Source organism: Dendrobates tinctorius, unplaced genomic scaffold (assembly GCF_039654945.1).
Source record: "Dendrobates tinctorius isolate UK_male_01 unplaced genomic scaffold, ASM3965494v1 ptg000120l, whole genome shotgun sequence".
NCBI lineage: Eukaryota > Metazoa > Chordata > Amphibia > Anura > Dendrobatidae > Dendrobates > Dendrobates tinctorius.
The window spans coordinates 35026853-35045454 of NW_027361788.1; positions in this window are offsets into that span (position 1 = coordinate 35026853).

Below are 18602 nucleotides of genomic sequence, written 5' to 3' on the forward strand. Positions count from 1 at the left end.
AGGTTTCAGGAGAGAGACATGGAAGGTGTTCGGGTTCCGGGGCGAAGCAGGCAATCTCAATTTGTAGGCGACTTCGTTGATACGTCCAAGAATTTCAAACGGACCGATGTAGCGTGGCCCCAACTTGTAGGAGGGCAGTTTCAACTGGATGAATTTGGATGAGAGCCAGACCTTGTCCCCAACACGATAGGGTGGAGGATCCAATCTCTTCTTGTCGGCAAAATTCCTCATCCGATCAGCAGGCTTCTTGAGTGACGTGTTGGTCTCGGCCCAGATCTTGGAAAACTCGGAGGACAAAGCGTTGGCCGCGGGTACCTCGGAGGCAGGAGTTATCGGAAGAGGAACACCAGGATGTTTGCCAAAAACAATGAAAAACGGAGACTTGGCCAAAGACTCACCAGCATGGTTGTTATAAGCGAACTCTGCTCAGGGGAGTAAGTTGACCCAATCATTCTGGTGGGCGTTGGAGAAGTGCCGTAAGTACCCCGTAAGCGTCTGGTTAGTACGCTCTACCTGTCCGTTGGACTGTGGATGGTAGGCCGAGGAGAAGTCGAGGGAAACATTCATGAGCTTACAAAGCGAACGCCAGAACTTGGAGGTAAACTGAACCCCTCGGTCAGACACAATGCGTCGAGGTAATCCGTGAAGTCTGAAGATTTGACAAATGAAGATTTTGGCCAGCTCCGGCGCTGAGGGAAGACCGGGCAAAGGGACAAAGTGAGCCATCTTGGAAAAACAATCCACCACCACCAGGATGACTGTGCAGCCCGCAGAGCAGGGAAGGTCGGTGATGAAATCCATGGCGATGTTCTCCCAAGGAACCATAGGGACGGGCAACGGAAGCAACAAGCCGGACGGAGGTCTCCGTGGCACTTTGTTTCTTGCACAGGATGGACAAGAAGCCACAAAGTTGAGTACATCTTGGCGAAGCGTGGACCACCAGTAGTGACGCGTGATAAGATCAAGGGTCTTCTTAGTTCCGGCATGGCCGGCCAGTTTGGAGGAGTGCCCCCATAGAAGAACCTTTTGCTTGAGATTCTCTGGCACAAGCGTCTTGCCAGGTGGGGGAGTAAGCCAGTTCACCGGAGCCACGGTGATGATCCTAGTGGGATCAATGATGTGCGAAGGTTCTTTCGTGGATTCGTGTGGCTGGAAGACCCTGGACAGGGCGTCGGCATTGGAATTCTTGTTGCCAGGACGTAAATGGAGCTCGAAATCAAATTGGGCGAAAAATAGGGACCATCTGGCCTGGCGAGGGTTAAGTCTCTGGGCAGACTGGAGATAGGCCAGATTCTTGTGGTCCGAGAAGATGACAAAAGGATGGACAGCTCCTTCCAGGAGGTGGCGCCATTCCTCCAAGGCCAACTTGATGGCCAAAAGTTCCCGGTCCCCGATCAAGTAGTTACACTCGGATGGAGAAAAGGCCTTTGAGAAGAAGCCACAAGGGTGCAGGCGACCGGAGGCGGTTCTCTGGGAAAGTACCGCCCTGACACTCGTCGAGGAAGCGTCCACCTCGAGTACAAAAGGTCGATCGCTCTCAGGGTGATGCAGGACCAGAGCCATGGAGAAAGTCCGTTTTAGGGTCAGAAAGGCCTCCTCTGCCTCAGGAGACCAATCCTTGGAAGTAGACCCTTTACGGGTGAGCGCAGAAATGGGTCTTGTGATCGCGAAGAAGTGGGAGACAAATTGCCGGTAATAGTTGGCGAACCCGAGGAATCGTTGTATCGCCTTTAATCCGACGGGGCGAGGCCATTTGAGGATGGCAGACAACTTCTCGGGATCTATCCTTAGACCAGCGTCGGAGATAATGAATCCCGGAAACAGCAGAGAGGTCTGTTCAAAGAGACATTTCTCGATCTTCGCATAGAGGCGGTTCTCGCGAAGACGCTAAAGCACCAGGCGGACACTCTTTCTGTGGGACGAGAGGTCCAGCGAGAAGACGAGGATGTCGTCTAAGTACACAACCACACAGGAGTACAAGAGATCCCGGAAGATCTCATTGACGAATTCTTGAAAGACTGCAGGAGCATTGCAAAGACCGAAGGGCATGACCAGGTACTCGTAATGGCAATCTCGAGTGTTGAAAGCGGTCTTCCACTCGTCACCTGCACGGATACGGACCAGGTTGTAGGCTCCTCTGAGGTCCAGCTTGGAAAAGACCCGAGCCCCTCTGAGACGATCAAACAGCTCCGGAATGAGTGGAAAAGGGTACCTGTTCTTGATGGTAATCTCATTCAAGCCCAATGCATGGCCGTTGAGTTCCGTCCTTCTTTTTGACGAAGAACCCGGCTCCCGCATGCGAAGAGGATTTCCGTATAAAGCCTTTGGCGAGGTTCTCTCGGACGTACTCAGACATGGCGGTGGTTTCTGCGGGAGACAGAGTGTAGATTCTGCCCCTTGGAGGGGTTGAACCGGGAACATGTTCAATTGGGCAGTCAAACGGGCGGTGTGGAGGGAGGACCTCCGCTTCCTTCTTATCAAAAACATCGGCGTAGGAGCTGTAAGCTGGCGGAAGACCTGGGAGGTCTGGAGGTGACCGAGGAGCGGCCGCCAGGCGGACAGGAGTCAGACAGCGAGCTTGGCACGGGTGCCCCCAGCGGAGTATCTCCCCAGAAGACCAGTCGAGAACAGGCTGATGAGTCCTTAACCATGGAAGACTGAGTAGAATGGCGTGAGAGAGCTTAGGTAAAACATAAAAGGCTATCTTCTCTCGATGTAAGGCTCCGACTTGCAACTCCACCTCTTCAGTGACCAAGGTGACGGTCACCTGTAGCGGTTTGCCATCCACGGTGGCAATCTGAATTGGGTTAGATAGAGTGACTACAGGAATTTGGTATTTGTCCACCTCTTCCGGCCGAATGAAGTTACCCGCTGAGCCCGAATCCACGTAGGCCACCTCGGAACCACGCCTCCCTCCTGAAACCAAAAGCACAGAAATCGTAAGGGGTTGAGAGGGATCATCATCACCTAGAAAGGCCTCTCTTACCTGACCTAGGTGGAGTCGTTTCCGTGTCTCTTAGGACAGGTGCGGATATAGTGTGACGAATCACCGCAATAGAGACACAGACCTTGTGCCCGTCTCTCTCTCTGACGCAACTCGGCCAACCTGAGACGATCTATCTGCATGGGCTCACCCGAAGAGAAGGAAGAGGACCCGACCGAACGGGAGCTGGCAGATCGGGTGAAAGGAGAAACTGACCTGGAGGACCGCCTGTCTCTCGCTGACAAACAAGCACGCTCCAGAAAGCGCAGATCAATGCGGGTAGCCAGCGAGATAAGGTCCTCTAAGGTGGAAGGGGTATCTCGACCTGCGAGTTCATCCTTTATTCTACTAGAAAGACCGTGCCAGAATGCCCCCACCAAAGCCGCGTTATTCCAGCTGAGCTCGGAGGAGATAGTGCGAAAGCGAATAGCGTACTGTCTGACCGTGAGAGAGCCCTGGTGTAAGTTAAAGAGTGACTCAGTGAGAGAGGCTAACCGACCCGGCTCATCAAAAACCTTACGAAACGTATCCAGGAAAACCGGGAAACTCGAGACGACTGGGTCGTCACGTTCCCAGAGTGGGTTTACCCAAGACAGGGCCTCTCCCTCCAGATGGGATATGATGAAGGCCACTTTGGCCCGATGCGAGGGGTATTACTGCGGCAGCCATTCAAAGTGGAGACTACACTGATTTAAGAACCCCTTACAGAGCTTGGGATCACCGGTGAAACGAGGCGGCTTGGCGAGGCGGGGCGTCAGGAGAGCAGTAGACGCAGGAGGAGGAGGAGGAGGCACTGCAGTGGCAGCCTGGAGGGCCGACAAACGACTATCAAAGGTGGCTATGTAGGACAAAATGTGGGCTTGAGTATCTTGCTGCTGACCCAGCTCTGTTGTGAGTTCATTTTCCCCTTCACCATTGAGGTCTGATGAACTCCCTCTTCTGGTGAAGGAAGGTAGTGAGGCTGATTACAAAGCACCTGAGCAGATTGATGATGACTGGGTGACTGGGATTGCTGACTGGATATAAGGCAGCCGACGCCCTTCTGCCTTGCGGGTGATTACTCTGAGGGATTCTTGGAGACCAGTCTGATTCCTGCTCCTCAAAAGCTAAGTTTTCTGCTCTACTTTTTGCATTTCTGTTTTGGTTTTGTTTTGCCTTGTTTTTCTGGATTTCTGCCTTTCCCTGCTGGGTGAGCTGAATTCCTTTTTGCTCTGTCTTCAGATAATACCTGAGTACTGATATAGTCTTTTTGAAGCCTAGCGTCTTCAGGGCTTTTTTCCCTATCAGTCTGTTGGCTCTTGTTTTTGAGAGGGTTTTAGCGGATTGCAGACAGCAGCTTTTCTATTCTGTCCTATTTAGTTAGCTTGGGCCCCATCATCTGCTCAGCCTATCTTTCTAGCTGTGTAAGTGTTTTTTCATCTTGCTTCACCGTCATTATATGTTGGGGGCTGCCTATTGCTTTGGGGTGTGCTCTGGGGCAGTTTAGATTTCCCTTTCTGTCTTTAGGCTATGTAGTTCTCCGGCTGTGATCGAGGGGTCTAGGGCACTGTAGGAACCCCCCACGGCTACTGCTAGTTGTTGTTAGGTTCAGGGGTCTGCAATCCGATAGCTGCCAACTTCTCTGGTTTTCTGGACTTAGCTAGTATTTCTGTTTTTGCCTCCTACGGTGACTCATTCATAACACAGCTCCTGTTGGAAACTGGCCAGCTGAGTGGCATTTCCAGGATCGGCCACCTGTAAAGCCGACAAACGGGTGTCCATCGACTTCATGACTGACATAATGCGCCCCTGATTCTCCCGTAGGAATAACAACTCTTTCTGGGTAGCAGCCGTAGTACCGGCGGGGTCGATGGCCTGATCGTACTGTTAGCGTGGGTGGTCTGGAGCAGGAACCTACGGGAGTGGACCCTCTGGACCTTGGCACCGAGGGTCCCCGGGCGAGCTGCCAGGTGGAACCGACCCCTATACAGGGACCGTTAGGAGCAGGCCCAGGGGTTCAAGTACCACGGTAGCCGGTACCGAGAGGGGCGGCTCAGGATGGACCGGAGTAAGACTGAGACTGGAGTAAGACGGCAAGAACACTGAAGGCAGGACTGGAGTAGGACAGCAGGAACACTGAAGGCAGGACTGGAGTAGGACAGCAGGAACACTGAAGGCAGGACTGGAGTAGGATGGCAGGAACACTGGAGGCTGGACTGGAGTAGGACAGCAGGAACACTGAAGGCAGGACTGGAGTAGGACGGCAGGAACACTGAAAGCAGGACTGGAGTAGGATGGCAGGAACACTGAAGGCAGGACTGGAGTAGGACGGCAGGAACACTGAAGGCAGGACTGTAGCAGGACGGCAGGAACACTGGAGACAGAACTGCGGAAGAGAACAAGGAACACGGGTAGCAGGACTGAGAAGCTACAGCGAGGAGCAGCCGACAGTGGAACTGCAGGAGCAGAGTGCACACGATGAAGCAAGGCCAGAGTGTTCGGAAACACAACGATCAGGCGCCTCCCTCAGGGGGAAGCGGCCTGGTATGGCCCCGTCTGGTCAGCCATTGGTCCAAAGGTGCTTCCAGGTCAGGGCACAGCCGGAGCATAAGAAACAGGAGGGAGGCGCGGCCGCGTCCTATGGCGCATGCGCATAGCATGCAGGGAAGGCATCGATCGCGAGCCCGTCTCAGGTGACCGCCGCGGCCTTCGGATGCAGAGAGGCTGCGGCGTGGGAGCGGAGGCCGACTGCGGCGTTGGAGCGGAGGCCGGGTGAGCATGGCGGAGCGGTGTAACAGTCTCATCTCTCGGATCCTCCGGTACGCTCAACCGCACAGACAGCGTGGAGGTGAAGATCAGTGCGGCCGGAGGACAGTCCGGTGCAGCGTTCGCAGGTACCGGTGGAGCGGGTACCGCAGGTGTAGGCCCCTCTCGGGCCTGCTGCCGTCTCAGCTGCTCCAAAGCCTCCTGCCTCAGCTGCAGACTGGTGGTCAGCTCAGCAATTTCCTCCTCTAGTTGTTAGTGGTACATTACGGAGTTCGGGTTGGAGCCGTCAGCCATGGCGCCAGGGAGATCCGTTTCCCCGCGCTCCGCAGGCCTCCTTCCCTCACTCTCCAAAATGGCGTTCTGGCGTTCTTCCTGCCTCGGCCCCTTTCCCGCCACTGGCTTCTTCTGTCCCTCCTTCCGGGGGCGGCGTCTTCTTCCAGCGCCTCCATACCAAGCCAGTATGCGAACCCCTCGGGGGGTAGGCCATGTGTCTGTCACATAGTAATTCAGGCAGGGAAGGCCCAACACTCTTCATGGTCTTTTTCTAGGACCTCCCATCTCTTCACGCCCTTCTTCTCCGCACCAGCGGCCATTTCTAATGTCCATTTTACAGTCTATTAAATCAGGTCTCGGGTCTCGTCATCCTGTTCGTGACGCCAAAATTGGGTCGCCCTCCGTCCCAGGCCTGTGGGGTACTCGGTACCGGGCCGGTGTCAGTGGGATGTGTCACGGCAGCTGTGACCCGGTCCGTGGCCCTGGGCGCCCAATATCAATGGTGGTTTGTAATATAGCTTATTGAATAGTTTGTGACGCCACCTGTGGTGTTTGGCAAGCAAGATGTTAAGCCAACGCTGCGTGCAGATCCTCTGGGGCTGATGGTGTATTGCAGCTTAGTTGGTATAGCTCCCCACAGGTGAAGCTGTAACCCCAGGGCAGTGTATAGGCGCAGGTAGTGTAAAGGAGGATACCCAGATGGAGTGGTGCTGACGGTGTTGGCGCACAATGACTGGAAGACACCAGGGCTCGTAGTTCCAAAGCTTTACTCACAGTTCGTGGTACACACTGGTGCCTGCCTCCGTGCCGTGTCCTCCGGGGCAGAGACTCAATCAACCTCCCGGGCAAGTCAGGCTTCTCCTCCAACACTCCGCCAACATGTACCTTTCCTGAACGACGCCTCTATTGCGCCTTTTAGTGTGAAGAGCTCCAGTACCGTGGTACTCTGAAGTTCCTCCTGTCAGATGTTCTTAACAACTCTTCCTTGTACGGCAGACAGCTGTAGCCTACTTCGGGGACTCCCTTCTCCTGAGTCCCAGCTCTCTATACAGATGCTGTTGTGCCCCAAGTCTTGGATGGGAGTATCATAGACTCATAGAATCATAGAATCGTAGAGTTGGAAGGGACCTCCTGGGCCATCTGGTCCAACCCCCTGCTCAAAGCAGGATTCGCTAAATCATCCCAGTCAGATGTCTGTCCAGCCTCTGTTTGAAGACTTCCATTGAAGGAGAACTCACCACTTCTCGTGGCAGCCTGTTCCACTCATTGATGACTCTAACTGTCAAAAAGTTTTTTCTAATATCTAATCTGTGTCTCCTCCCATTCAGTTTCATCCCATTGCTTCTAGTCTTTCCTTGTGCAAATGAGAATAAAGTTGATCCTTCTACAATGTGACAGCCCTTTAGATATTTGTAGACAGCTATTAAGTCTCCTCTCAGTCTTCTCTTTTGCAAACTAAACATTCCCAAATCCTGCAACCTTTCCTCATAAGACAGGGTTTGCAGACCGGTCACCATTCTGGTCGCTCTTTTCTGAACTTGCTCCTGTTTGTTGATGTCTTTATTAAAATGTGGTGCCCAAAACTGGACACAATATTCCAGATGAGGTCTGACCAAAGAGGAGTAGAGGGAAATAATGACTTCAGGTGATCTAGACTGTATGCTTCTGTTAATACATCCTAGAATTGCATTTGCCTTTTTTGCTGCTGCATCACACTGTTGACTCATATTCAGTCTGTGATCTATTAGTATACCCAAGTCTTTTTCACATGTGCTGTCACTTAGCCCTATTCCTCCCATTCTATATATGCTTTTTTCATTTTTATTGCCCAGATGTAGTACTTTGCATTTCTCCCTGTTAAAAACCATTTTGTTAGTTGCTGCCCACTTCTCCAGTTTATTTAAATCTTTTTGAATCCTCTCTCTCTCTTCTCTAGTATTAGCTATCCCTCCTAGCTTTGTGTCATCAGCAAATTTAATCAGTTTACCCTCAATTCCTTCATCTAAATCGTTGATAAAGATGTTGAACAATACAGGGCCCAGGACAGAGCCCTGTGGTAGGTACCCCACTTGAGACATTCTTCCAACTGGATGTGCAGCCATTTACGACCACTCTTTGGGTCCGATCACTAAGCCAGTTATGAATCCACCTAACAGTTGCCTTGTCCATTCCATACTTAGTCATTTTTTCAATAAGGATTGTATGAGAGACTTTGTCAAATGCTTTGCTGAAGTCAAGATATACTATATCTACAGCATTTCCTTGATCCACCCAATCAGTAATACCGTCATAGAAGGAAATTAAATTAGTCTGACATGACTTATTAGTTACAAACCCATGCTGACTCTGCTTAATCACTTCATTCTTATCCAGGTATTGACATACATGTTGTTTAATAATTTGTTCAAATATCTTTCCTGGTATAGAAGTCAGACTCACCGGCCTATAGTTGCCTGGGTCCACCTTCTTCCCCTTTTTGAAGATAGGAACAACATTTGCTCTTCTCCAGTCTTCTGGCACTTCTCCTGTTCTCCAAGAATTTTCAAAGATTATGGAGAGGGGTTCAAAAATTTCTTCTGCTATCTCCTTCAGTACTCTGGGGTGTAATTCATCTGGACCTGGAGACTTGAATTCATTTAGGTTAGCTAAGTGTTTCCTCACTATCTTTCTGTTTATAGATATCCTGGATTCTTCTATTCCCTTAATAGGACAGTGAATAACAGTTGATGTTACATTTCCTTTCTGAGAGAAAACAGATGCAAAATAGGAATTTAAAAGTTCAGCCTTCTCAACATCCTGTCTTACCATTTCATCATTTTCATCCTGTAAAAATCCTATAGCATCTTTGACTTTTCTTTTACTTTTGACATATCCCCAAAATCATTTATTATTGCTTTTGACATCTCTTGCAAGCCTCAATTCATTTTCAGCTTTAGCTAATCTGATTTGTGCCCTGCAGGTTCTGCAGACAGCATTATATTCTTCTTTAGATATGCCTCCCTCTTTCCATTTTATAAACATTTTTTTCTTCCTTTTTAGCATGTGCTTAAGTTCTGTGTTCATCCATCCTGGTTTCCTTAAATGCTTCCTATTCTTCCCTCTTTTCGGAATTGTTAACAACTGTGCTTTGAGAATTTCATTTTTCAAGATTTCCCATCTTTCCTGGACATTTTTGTCTTTAAGGATATCCAGCCATTGGATCCCTCCAATTCTCTTTCTGAATCCCTTAAAATCTGCCTTTCTGAAATCTAACCTTGACGTCTGAGTCTTCACAGGTCTTCCGCCTCTAGTTATCCAAAATTCTAAAATAGCATGGTCGCTACCTCCTAGGGTCCCAGCCACTTTTACCTCCTCAACCATTTCCTCCCTGTTTATAAGAATTAGATCCAAGGTAGCAGTTCCCCTTGTTTTCTCCCTTACCTTTTGGAAGATAAAGTTGTCAGCAAGAGAGGATAAGAATTTCCTTGACCTGTTAGTTTTACCTGAGAGAGATTCCCAACAAATGTCTGGATAGTTGAAATCTCCCATGACAACTATGTCATATTTTTTGGAGAACTTGGCCATTTGATGCATAAAGAGTTCATCCATATCTTCAGCTTGCACAGGCGGCCTGTAGTAAATGCCTACAATGGTGTCCTTTCCATTGTTCTGTCCTTGTATTCTTACCCAAACAGTTTCCACAGAACTCCCAGTCTCTGAAGCTTCAATCTCTGTGCAGATATACGCGTTTCTAACATACAATGCGACACCCCCTCCTCGTTTATCAAGTCTGTTTCTTGCAAATAAGTTGTATCCTTCTAGTCTTGTATTCCAATCATGTGTATTGTCCCACCAAGTTTCAGTGATTCCAATGACATCATATTTCTTTTCCTGTGTTAGTAGTTCCAATTCTCCTTGTTTGTTGCCCATGCTTTGTGCATTAGTATAGAAACATTTTAGTTTGTGATTGGTTTCTCTTTCTCCAATATTTTTATTAATTAGATTCTTTCGTCTTTGTTCTTCCTTTCCACTTCTAATAGCAAAGTTCTCAATAGCATTTGTCAGGTGTATGGCTTTTTCTGGTCTTTTGCTTCCCTTCCCACGTTGTTCTAGTTTAAAGCTCTCCTTACAAGTGTAGCAAGGCGACTTCCAAATACCTGCTTTCCAGTCTTTGTAAGGTGCACCCCATCTCTAGCAAGTAGTCCATCGCATTTACAGCCAACTACTCCACCGGTGTCTGCTGCAGAACCATAAGTGTTGTGAGTTCATTCTCGGGTTCCCCTTCTGAACTCCCTCTGGTGGTGTCGGGAGGTGGTGTGGCTGGTTTGATTGGTGGAGATCTGCCACCTGAGGATGGGGATGATGATTGGATCTCAGGATTCTCAGATTGGATTTAAGACAGCCGACGCCCTATTCAGTTGCTGGTGATTCCTTCTGGCTTGTCAGCTCTTGGTTTTCAGCTCTGTTCCAGTCATCTAAAGCTAAGTTTTTCTGCTAATGTTCACACTTGATTTTATTGATCTATTCAGTTTTTTGTGTGGTCTGCCAGACCCGGCTGGGGGCTGAGCTGAATTTCCACTCTTATTTATCAGTATTTTGCCAATTGGCTTTTTGTCCCTTACTAGTTCGGTCTCTTTTTGCCCTGTCTCAGAATATTCCAGAGTGCTGATATAGTGGGAGAAGTCTAGTGACTTCAGGGTTAATTTTGTTATCAGAAGTATTGGACATTATTTTTGTAGGGTTTTTTTGCAGGTTGCAGACAGTGACTTGCCTTTCCTTTCCTGTCTAGTTAGTTTGGGCCCCATCATTTGCTTAGCCTATTTTCCTGCCTGTGTTTGTGCCTTCATCTTGTTTCACCGTCAATACATGTGTGGGCTCTCTATTCCTTTGGGGTCTGCTCTGGGGCAGTAAGTTTTCCCTTTTCTTGCTTTAGGCTTATTTAGTCCTCCGGCCATGACGAGGTGTCTAGGAACATTGTAGGCACGCTCCACGGCTACTGCTAGTTGTGTGGTAAGATCAGGGATCTGCAATCTGCATAGTTACCAACTTCTCTGGTTTTCTGTGGCTTAGCGTGTTTTTTTTATTCTCCTTGGTGACCCATTCATAACAGAATCACCAGCCATACCGCAGATTGTAGGGTATTCAAAAGCAGGAAAGAATTGTAAAAAAAAAGTGTCAGAATTTTTTTTTTAATGTATATTTTTTCCGCTTTTTCTCTGGGGCCGTAGGAGGATTTTTTTTTTCTTAATGGAGATTAAGCAATTGTCTGATCGTGTGGAGCAGCTCACTGTGGAAGTGCGGGGAATTTCCGCCTATCTTGCTCATTCACATGCTGCTGATCCAAAGATCCCTACTCCTAATGTGTTTTTTGGGGATCGGTCTAAATTTTTGAATTTTAAGAATAATTGTAAATTATTTTTTGCCTTGAAGCCTAATTCATCGGGGAGCTCTGCGCAGCAGGTTAAAATTGTCATCTCTTTGCTGTGCGGCGATCCCCAGGATTGGGCGTTTTCTTTGACACTTGAAGATCCTATTCTGACTAATGTGGATGCATTTTTTCAAGCCTTGGGGTTGTTGTATGATGAACCTAATGCTATTGATCAAGCTGAGAAAGCCCTATTGACATTGAACCAGGGTCAGGATTTTGCAGAGTTATACTGTCAAAAATTCAGAAAGTGGGCGGTACTTACTACATGGAATGATAGTGCCTTGGCAGCTCTCTTTCGGAAGGGTTTGTCAGAAACTGTAAAAGATACTATGGTGGGATTTCCTGTTTCCTCTGGTCTTGACGATTCTATGTCATTAGCCATTCAAATTGATCGGCTTTTACGTGAACGCAAAACTACACGAGAGGCGCTGCCACCTTTTGGACAAATGTCTGAACCTATGCAATGTGATAGAGTTTTGTCTAGGGCGCAACATCAGGAGTTTAGAAGGTGTAATAAGCTGTGTTTTTTCTGTGGAGACGTCTCTCATACTATTTCTGTCTGTCCAAAACGAGAGAAACGTTTTGCACACACATTTGCTGTGGGCAGTATACAACCTAAGTTTCTTTTGGCAATTACTCTGATCTGCTCCTTATCCACATTTTCCACGAAGGCTTTTGTGGATTCAGGAGCAGCATTGAATCTGATGGATTTGGACTTTGCTAAACGTTGTGGTTTTTCCATGACGCTTCTGCCGACGCCTATTCATTTGAGGGGTATTGATGCTACTCCTTTGGCGGAGAATAAACCTCAGTTTTGGACCCAGGTGATAATGCGGGTTGCCCCAGACCACCAAGAAAATTGTAAATTTCTGGTGCTGTATAATTTGCATGATACTATTGTTCTGGGTTTTCCTTGGTTGCAAACTCATAATCCAGTTTTGGATTGGAAATCTGGGTCTGTGGTGAGTTGTGGTTGTCAGTGTGTTCTTAGGGACGCTCCTGTTTTCTCCACCTCTCCTCAGTCTCATGATATTCCTGATTATCTAGCCAATTTTTCTGATGTATTTAGTGAGAGCAAGTCTGCATCTTTGCCTCCTCATAAGAGTTATGACTGTGCAATTGAGTTGATGCCTAGGTGTAAATTTCCCAAGGGTCGGCTTTTCAACTTATCAGTACCCGAACATGATGCTATGCGATCCTATATTAAGGAGTCATTGGAGAAGGGTCATATTAGACCATCCTCGTCACCTTTAGGTGCTGTTTTTTTTTTTGTGGCCAAGAAAGATGGTTCATTAAGACTGTGTATTGATTATCGTTCCCTTAACAAGATGACGGTTAAATATCAGTACCCGTTGATGTCTGATAGTAGTAGTACTCTGATGTCTGATTTATTCTCCAGAGTTGAGTGCCTGCTGGTTTACTAAGCTTGACCTCAGGGGGGCGTATAATCTTATTCGCATCAAGCACAGGGATGAATGGAAGATGGCGTTTAATACTCCGGAGGGATATTTTGAGTACTTGGTGATGCCTTTTGGGCTCACTAATGCCCTTTCTGTCTTCCAGTCCTTTATGAACGATATTTTCCGTGACTTTGTGGATAAGTTTTTGATCATCTATCTGGTTGATATTTTGATCTTTTCTAGTGATTGGGATTCTCATGTGGAACACGTCCAGACTGTGTTCCGGATTTTGAGGGAGAATTCCCTGTTTGTTAAGGGATCGAAATGCCTCTTTGGTGTACAGAGGATTTCATTTTTGGGATTTATCTTATCTCCATCGACTATTGAAATGGACCCGGCCAAGGTACAGGCCATTTATGATTGGGTTCAGCCTACTTCTTTGAAGGCCCTCCAGAAGTTTTTGGGTTTTGCTAATTTCTATCGTAAATTTATAGGTAATTTTTCTGGTATTGTCAAACCACTGACTGATCTGACCAAGAAGGGCGCTGATGTGCTGAATTGGTCTCCTGAGGCTATCTCAGCATTTCAGGAGCTTAAGCAGAGATTTACTTCAGCTCCAGTTTTACGGCAACCTGATGTCTCACTTCCATTTCAGGTGGAGGTAGATGCTTTTGAGATTGGTGCAGGAGCTGTTTTGTCCCAAAAATATCCTGTGACTTCTAAGATGAATCCCTGTGCCTTCTTTTCTCGAAAGTTCTCCCCATCTGAACGCAACTATGACGTGGGGAATCGGGAATTGTTGGCCATGAAGTGGGCATTTGAGGAGTGGAGACATTGGTTGGAGGGAGCTAGACATCAAGTTGTGGTCCTCACCGATCACAAGAATTTGATTTATCTGGAGTCGGCCAAATGCTTGAATCCTAGACAGGCTAGATGGGCCTTGTTTTTCACGCGTTTTAATTTTGTGGTCTCTTTTCTTCCGGGCTCTAAGAATGTTAAGGCAGACGCCCTTTCTAGGAGTTTCTTTACCGATTCTCTTAGTGTGACTGAGCCTACTACTATCCTAGTTGAGGGGGTAGTTCTTTCTCCCGTTTCGCCCGATTTGAGACGCGCCTTGGAGGAATTTCAGGAGGATAAACCTGAGCGTTGCCCTATGGGAAAATTGTATGTTCCTGACCAGTGGAGAAAGAGAGTGATGTCTGAAATTCATTGCTCCGCATTGGCTGGTCATCCAGGTTTTTTTGGTACCAGAAATTTGGTGAATCGGTCCTTCTGGTGGCCTGCCTTATCTCGTGACGTCAGGAATTTTATACAGTGCTGTGGGACTTGTTCTCGGTTTAAACCCTGTTCTCGTTCTAGTGGGTTTCTGATGCCCTTGCCCGTGCCCAAGAGGCCATGGACCCATATCTCAATGGATTTTATTTCTGTTCTTCCTGTCTCTCAGAGAATGACTGTTATCTGGGTGATTTGTGATAGATTTTCAAAGATGGTCCATCTTGTACCACTCCCAAAGTTGCCATCTTCCTCTGAGTTGGTGCCCTTGTTTTTACAACAGGTGGTTCGGTTACATGGGATTCCTGAGAACATTGTGTCCAACAGAGGAGTCCAGTTTGCTTCCAGATTCTGGAAAGCCTTTTGTTCCAATCTGGGAATTCAGTTATCCTTCTCCTCCGCGTTTCATCCCCAGACCAATGGACAGACTAAGCGAACAAACCAGACCTTGGAGTCTTATTTGAGATGTTTTATATCTGCTGATCAGGATGATTGGGTCTCATTTTTGCCCTTGGCCGAATTCGCACTGAACAATAGAGCTAGCTCTGCCACTTTGATGTCACCCTTTTTCTGTAATTTTGGGCTTCATCCTCGATTCTCTTCAGGGCAAGTGGAATCTTCATCCTGCCCAAGTGTGGACACTGTGGTTGAGAGAATGCAGCAGATATGGGACCAAGTGGTGGATAAGTTGTCACTCTCTCAGGAAAAGGCCCAGCGATTTTCCATCCGGCATAGGACCATTGGTCCCCGGTTTAAAGTGGGTAATATGGTTTGGTTGTCGTCTAAGAATATTCCTTACTTCTGTTTTCAGGAGATAAATATGCATGATATTGGACTTGGTGAAGTTTATTTTGAAGTTGAGATAGAGTTAAAGAAGCACAACTCATTGAGTAAATCCTGAATAGAGTTGTCAGGATCCACCAAAAAGAAAAGTATGTCATCTGTGTATGCTGCACATTTGTGTTCAACTGTGCCAATTTCCAATCCTTTGATCTTAGGGGATTGTCGTATTTTCTGCAAGAATGTCTCTAATGAGAGAATAAACAAAAGGGGCGATAGGGGGCAACCTTGCCTTGTGCCGTTTTTGATGTCAAAGCTGGTGGAGAGTGTGTTATTAATTTTAATTTTCGCAGAGGGTGCTGTGTATAGGGCAGATATTTTATGTATAAAATTTAGAGGGAAGCCAAATTTTGCAAGCGCTTGTTCCATGAAATACCAATCAACGCGATCGAAAGCTTTCTCTGCGTCTGTGGAGAGAATCGACATTTGAATATTGTGTTGTTTTGCTAGATGAATCGCGTTGATTGCCCTCATAACATTATCCTTGGCTTCTCTTCCTTTGACAAAGCCAACTTGTTCTGGGTTTATCAGATCTGGAAGATTTTGTATTCTGTTTGCTAATATTTTGGCGTATAATTTCACATCATTATTAATGAGTGAAATTGGCCTGTAACTACCGCAAGAGGTGGGGTCTTTTCCCTCTTTTGGAATGAGGCTGATGTGGGCTACTAGAGACTCTTTTTTGAAATTGTTGGATTTACTAATATGATTAAAGTAATCTGTCAAATGTTGGGATAATTCAGGTTTAAAATATTTGTAGTATTCAATCGAAAAACCGTCTGGACCTGGACTTTTTCCACCTGGAGATCGGTTTATCGCCTCTTCCACTTCTTCTTTAGTTATGGGACTATCTAAAAAATTAGATTGAAGGTCCATGATTTGGGGAAGGGATAGGTCTTAAATTTTGTGTTTTAACAGTCTTATCTATGGCAGAGCTATAATTGGGTTTTAAATTGTATAGATTTGAGTAAAAATCTGAGAAGGCCTTGGCAATATCTTCTGTTTTATAAAGTAGCTGATCTTTATTATTCTTTATTTTAAGTATGTGCGTGGAGTTAATTTGTTTCTTAATTACATTTGCTAGATATTTGCCACATTTATTTGCAGATGAATATGCTCTGAACCGAGAATATGATACAAAATTTTCAATTTTTTTATTTAGGAGGGCCTTTAGTTCAACTCTTAAGTTATAGAGGTCTTTCTCTAGAGAGGGAAACTGTGTTAGTTTGTGTGAAGCCTCTAGTTTTTTTTTATCTGAGAGAGTTTCAACAGTATTTCCTATTCTTTTTCTTTTTTTGTTCTGGAACCCAATTCAATAAGGATTCCCCTAAGAACAGCTTTATGAGCCTCCCAGGTGTTGGAGTCGCATTTGTCATGAGGGCAGTTTTCTTTGAAGGAATTCTTTCTGCCTGCGGCTATATATTCTTGTGTGATGTTGTTCTTAAGTAGATTATTATTAAGCTTCCAGTTTAATGGCCCTCTTTTATGTGGATCTATAGCTGTTTTGAGAAATAATGGGGCATGATCTGAAAAAAGAATTGTGTGTCATAAGAAATTTTTTGTATGGTATTCAATAGATGGAGGAGGAACAGGTAATCAATTCTTGAATATTTGTTATGAACTGAGGAGAAAAACAAATAATCTTTTGTGGAGGGATGTATCAAGAGTCTGTTATTTTATAATTTTTTTGTGAAGTACAGTATTCAGATGTACGGGATATCTTGTTCTTCAGACTCCATTTTTGTGCTTGCGACGCCATTTTGTTGTTTACAAGATAAATTTTGTAATTAGGTGAAAGTTCGCAGCTGTTGTTCTAGCTTGTACAAGATATGAGATATGAGACCCTAAAAGAATGTGCTATTGTTCTATTCTCTACGTCACGTAACTAAGGACATATTCCGGTTTTCTTGCAATATTATTGGCTTATAAAGTGAAATGATGTTATTGGTAGTTGAGAACTTTGCATAATTAAGCAAAATGTTATAAAAGAAGTGACTAAAATAAAGGGGCTTGGTGATCTGCCTGGATCCTCCCGTACAGAGACCCCGTCTCCGTGTGGTCATTCCCAGTTGCTTGCAATACCCTGTGAATTAATTTGGAAATCACTGGATCAACCGTGAAGGGTTAATTTAGCCCTCCCTAAATAGCTACCCTGACATTTTTATGTATCTGATTGTTTTTGCGGGAACTGTAGAGTGACCGTTTGAGGTGTCTAGAGAGGGGTGTAGAGGTACATTAAAATCACCTCCTAAAATTATTTGGCCTTCTGCAAAATTATCTAAAATATCAATAATCTTCTTAAAGAAGGGCAATGATTGCTATGGGGGCATATATGTTGACCAAGGTAAACAATTCATTGTGAATTGTGCACTTTAATAGTATATATCTTCCGTGTGTCATATATAGCATTCTTAAGTGTGAAGGGAATTCTCTTGTTTATAATTATGGATACTCCTTTATTTTTTTATCGGGGAATTGGGATTGAACCATTTGGTAAAAATTTTATTCTTAGTGATAGGTGTATAGGTTTGTTTAAAATGAGTTTCCTGAAGAAAAACGACATCCATCTTATTTTTTCCTAGATAGTTCAGAATTTGCTACCTTTTTTTTGGGATGTTCATACCTTTTACGTTGAAGGTAGCAATATTTAAATCAACCATTAAAGTTTAATGGGGGCATACTACTAAGTAGTTTCATTTTTTTAGCAGGACTTGGGGATGGGGCAGGGTTATATGGGATTAAACTAAACAATGGAGGTTTGTTACAGAACCTGAGCAACATGCTCGTGAATCTCAGAAGGAACCTGAGAAGGTTTTGCAGCTGGTTAGGATGTAGGCAACAATGCGAGCCCAACCAGGTATAGATGCAAAAGGGTGGTGTCTAGGCCTGTGGGGGCGTGGACCTAGATATGACAAAACCCTCAGTTGATATGAAAGTGTATGAGAATAAGTATAATTGCAGGTGAACAGACTCCCGGTGAGTCTTATTTGAACAGGTAATACCATAAACACAATGCAGCATTTTACAATCTAAGGCTGGTTTCACATTAGCGCTTTTGTGCGCAGCGCATCGTGCGCACCCGTGCGCATGTGCACTGCGCACCTATGTTTAACATGACGTGCGCATGGTCTTGTGCACACTTGCGTTTTCGTGCACATGCGTTTTTTTGTCTTTCGCGCCAGGCGCACCAGACGCAACATGTTGCATTTTTTGGTCCGCCCTGTCTCGTAAAAAAAAACGCATGCGCACGCTTGCGCACGGAATGCGCAAAAACAACACATTGAAGTCTATGGGAGCGCATGTGTGCACATGGTCTTGCACATGTTGCGTTTTTTTGCGCATGTGTTTTTGAGGTAAACAAGTCTGGAATATGGTCTAGACAATGGAAAAAATGTCACACCTAAAAACGCATGCACATAAAAACGCAAACACATGCAAAAACGCATGTAAAACGCAAGCAACGCTGCGTTTTTTTGACGCATCAGCGTACGCATGACGCTAAAAAAATGCACGTTTGTTTTACGTTTTTCTTTGCGCTTTTTATGCGCACAATGCGCTGCGCAAAAAAACGCTAATGTGAAACTAGCCTAAGGATGTAACTAAAACTAGTCGACTTAGACTATAATGCTAAATGTATACAACATGCCCAGACTTCTCCTGTACCCCCTCCCCTCCATACAGG